This window comes from Myotis davidii, unplaced genomic scaffold (genome assembly GCF_000327345.1).
Source record: "Myotis davidii unplaced genomic scaffold, ASM32734v1 scaffold370, whole genome shotgun sequence".
Taxonomy (NCBI): domain Eukaryota; kingdom Metazoa; phylum Chordata; class Mammalia; order Chiroptera; family Vespertilionidae; genus Myotis; species Myotis davidii.
In genome coordinates this window covers 14,381,325-14,385,827 of record NW_006288615.1, presented here as the reverse complement: position 1 = coordinate 14,385,827, position 4,503 = coordinate 14,381,325, and the positions used below count along the sequence as shown (strand labels likewise).

The following is a 4,503-nucleotide window of genomic DNA, read 5'->3' as shown; positions in this document are numbered from 1 at the left end:
TTGTACAGTCTTTCAAATGGGGGGGGGGGGGGATGTAGAGGACTTTCCCCTTGGTACAGCCCCAAGCCCAGTCCCTATCAGAGACACATTAGCCACATTGGTTTCCCAGGCCCCAGAGGCTGCTAACCTTGCTGAAGAGAGTTTTAAAATACAGTGATTACCTATACCAGCGACTCCCTTCTCCCTGTACCAGCTGACTGACCCCTGAGTGAAGTGCATCTTCCCAGCCAGCAGGCTGGGGAGCCTAAGCTCTCCATCTGTTGAGGTTTTTCATTCGGGAGGGTGAAGTGGCTGTGTGTGTGGGTGTGTGTTTGAATAACAAAGGAGGAACCCAACTTCTACTTGACCTGGGGAAGCCAGAAGCTTGTTGACACCTTCAGTATTCAAAGGGCCGGCACAGGCCTGTTTCGACTTATCCTGAGAATTAGTTGAAACTTCCTCCTGGAGTTAAGACTTGGTTAGTAGTCCCAGTTACAAATCTAGAGAGGTCCTCTTCATCTGGGAGTTCTTGGCATTCCTTTGGTCCTTCTTTCAGAAACTGTAAGAAAAGAATAGGATGAACAGAAGTTTGTGAATATTAAATAAAAATGAAGAGGGGCAGAAAGCTCTAGTTCCCACAGGTCTGTAGCCTGCTCACTTCATGGCACTAACACTTCCCAGAGATCTATCCCTAGACACCTTGGGCACAGGAAGCCAAGACTGAGTCACCAGCCACACCCTCACCGTCTCTGAGGACAGGCTCACTTAGATCTCTCTTGCAGAAGGCCTGGATGAGAAAAAAAAAGATTGGATAGATGAGTCCACTGTACATACTGCACTGGTGGTGCTAGTTGGTGGTGGAGAGGCTCATCACAGAGAATGAAACCTTAGTTCTCATTGTTCCCTTGTCTTCCACTCCAGCTACAAATGCCCTTATCTTTGGGACCCAAGTTGGTGCCAAGTGGATTTATATACTTGGCTTAAAGCCTACACCTAAACACTTCGTCAGGCCTCATACTCACACTGGCAAATTGGAAAGGTCAGAGACAATCCAGAACCTACTTTCAGGCCAGGTCCAGCCTGATGCACAGTGCACAAAAGGTTTCCACACTTGAAAAAAGAGTCAAGGTAAATGGATGTCCAATTGTTTGCAGTAGCAGAAGCAGGTGAAGGGTCCCCAGGAGATCTGCAAGACGGGAGATGTTGGTTAAGTCCTCTTCTCCTAGATCTTGTGGCAAAACATCTTGACTGGTTCCTATAGCTAGTCTGGATCATTTTCATGGAAGAATAGTATCTGGAAAATTATGGAAATAGGGTGTTAACATTAGTAAGAGCCCAAGGAGAAGATCTTAATTTAAATCAGGATTCATGGAGAACCCTGGTACAAATGAAGTGTTTTTTGCTGGGGAAGCAGGCGTCAAACCAGGCCTCAAACCAGGCCTCGAGGGAGAACCTGTTGGACCAGGGCCTTTATGAAGGAGGGAAGAGTGGTCCCTGACTTATAAGGAGAGGGCGTTTTTATGGATCTATTGTTCAAAGCATTGCCCTACAAATACCATATTCCTCCCCAATCCTCCGCAAGGCCGCATGGCCGAGTGGGGAAGCGGGGTCGGAGGAGCTGAGCTCCAGGCAGCGGCAGAGCTGGCACCCTCCTCCCCCTCCCCCAGGCTGTTGCCCCTTGGAGCAACAATGACGCCTTCCCCTGGCAGGCAGAGGACATACAAAGGAAGCCCCCCGCCCGTCCTGGGAACCGGAGACACTCTGGGGAGGAGGCTGGCGTGGACCCCGAGTCTGAGCACCTCCCTCCCCCGCGGGTAACAATAGCCCCCGCCTCCCCTGGGCGGTCAGTCATTCGGCAGCACAAAGACCAGTTTGGGCTGCGCCTCCAAGTGACGCTGGTGACGCTGGATGCGCGCTTCTTCCAGCTTTCCACCCGGCGCGGCAGGGTGCTGCGGCTGCGGGGAGGATGGGTGTTCCTGAATCCACCTGGAACACTTGGGAAGACAAACGGTGAGTTAATCACCCAACCGGCTGGTGGCCGAGCCCCCTCTCGCGAGCAAGCGAGGAGGTCTGGGGCGGGGGCTGGGGTGAACGATTTCTCAGTGTGTGTCTAGTGTGGGGTGGGGGGAGCAGGAGAGGTTAGTCCTATTAAGAGTTCATCAATCACCCGGTGTGCACTTTTTTCGCCAGTCGGCCGTTCCTTCTCCTTCAGAACAAGTCTGGGCCAGCTGGGACTGACCAGAAACCGCAAGCGGAGGAGACGCAGGCACAGGGATTGAGCCCCAAAGGAGGGCGAGACCTGCCACCCGTGCACCCGAGCAGCGCAGTCTGACCAGCACTCTGCTGGGTCAGGGTGGAGGGAAGCACTGGCCAGTTACCTCCTCCCACAGGCCCAGCACTGCCTCCCACCAGCTCTGCCCTGGGACCACTCAGGGTGCCCAGCACCTGTCCAACATGCCTGCCCCTCCACCTGCTCCTCAGTGATTCTGCATCCCCTTCTCCCCCCAGACCTCCTGCTTGTTCATGTGACACTCTTGAACACTGTTCTACGCCCAGAAAGGGCCAAACCCATCTCAGATAACAGGACCAAAAAAAAATCCCAATGGGTCAGAAGGTTCTTGTAGACACTTTCATTTTAAGAGTTTTAAGAAAGATGTCCCAGGGACTAGAATTCAAGGGAGAGCCTAAACTAGTTTAGTTATATTTACCTGCAGGAGTATTTATGTGGGAGGAAGCAGGAGAAGACTCCTGTTGAACTTGGAGCTAAACTTTAACGTCATTTAAAATAACAATAAATGCCCTAGCTGGTTTGGCTCACTGGATAGAGCGTTGGCCTGGGGACTAAGGGGTCCCAGGTTCGATTCCGGTCAAGGGGTGTGCATTCCAGTATGGGGTGTGCAGGAGGCAGCTGATTGATGCTTCTCTCTCATCGATGTTTCTAACTCTCTATCTCTCTCCCTTCCTCTCTGTATAAAATCAATAAAATATATTAAAAAAATAAAATAACAATAAAAATATACTTAAAACACCAAACACAATGATATACCTCTCCTGTTTTTTTTTGTTTGGTGTGTGTGTGTGTGTGTGTGTGTGTGTGTGTGTTTATGTGAGGGCATGATTTGAGTATTTAAAAATACTTTTAAGTGAGGTATTATATATTAGTATTAGTTTCAGGAGTACAACCTAATGATTTGATATTTGTATGCACCACAAAATGATCACCAAATAAGTTTAGCTAACATGTCATTATATATAGTTACAAATTTTTCTTGTGATGGTAACTTTTAAGATTTATTCTCTTAGCAACTTTCAAATATGCAGTATAGTATTGTTAACTATGGTTACCATGCTGAATGAGTATTTTTATTTCAGCTCTTTTAAGTTCATTTTAGAAACACCATAAAGGGACAGACTCCAAGGTTAGGGGCAGTCATTGACATTAGAGCTGTTCCCAGCAGGAGGCTTAGGTGAGTGGGTGGTAAAGCATTCTTCTATCCAGTCTTGAGTGGTACATAATGTGCAGTTTGTAAATTCTAAGAAAGTTCCAGGCTACCGCCTCTTTTACCTTTTTTCTGAGTGACATCAGGTAAGAATTTTCTGATGTTAAATGTGTTGCCTTAGCCTACAGCAAGGAGCCTCTGAAGGACATAAAGTCCCAGCTTTCTTCCCTCTTCCCCCTCCCTCAGTCTTCTTCTCTCTCATCATCCTCTTGGGTGGAAATTAACTTGCTTTAGAGAAATGTTGTACTGTCATTTTGCTTCAGATATATATATTTTAAGCCTTGCAGTTTCCTGAACTCATTGAGCAATTAAAGTACTTGGTCCTGATGTCTTCTGTTCAGAACCTGCCCATCTCCTTGCCTTTCCACCAATACTGACTGAACAGTTCCTGTATGCACTGTCCTGGGCTCTGAGACACAAAAATGAGCCATTAATGCTGAGTACCCTTCTATCTACTAGGGGAGAAAAAGAACCCAATCCTAAAACAGTGACAAATGCTGTCATAGAGGTGTAGCCAAAATGTTCCTGGAATAAAGAGAAGGCACCACTAACAGTACTGTAGTGACAAAAAAACAAAAACAAAATAAAAACCAAAACAACAACAATAACTACAACAACAAAAAAGCTTCTCAGAGGAAGTGAATTTAGGTCCCTGAAGTATAGGAGTTTTTTGGACCCAGGAAGGAGGGACATACCAGGTGGAGAGAGCAGCACATACAAAAGCAGGGAGGGGAGAAAGTGCAAAAGTCTGGACCTGGAATGAGGAGAGTGGTTTGGAGTGGGCCACCTGGCTGGAAAGAGGTTGTAGAAGGTCCCATGAGAATGAGTCTAGACCAGGGGTGGGCAAATTTTTGACTCGAGGGCCACAATGGGTTCTTAAACTGGACTGGAGGGCCGGAACAAAAGCATGGATGGAGTGTTTGTATGAACTAATATAAATTCAAAGTAAACATCATTACATAAAAGGGTACCGTCTCAGAGTAGATTGCTAATCAGAGCCCCTCTGCTTCCGGATGGTACTCTC

The 4,503-nt window shown here is 47.5% G+C and overlaps 1 long non-coding RNA gene across 1 annotated transcript; it reads left to right on the top strand.

Annotated features, from left to right (window-relative positions):
* Positions 1-1,803: 1,803 nt before the first annotated feature.
* LOC107182629 lies at positions 1,804-2,573 on the top strand. Its single transcript, XR_001513359.1, has 2 exons — positions 1,804-1,989; positions 2,170-2,573. It is a non-coding gene; the product is annotated as an uncharacterized LOC107182629 (long non-coding RNA).
* Positions 2,574-4,503: the final 1,930 nt, after the last annotated feature.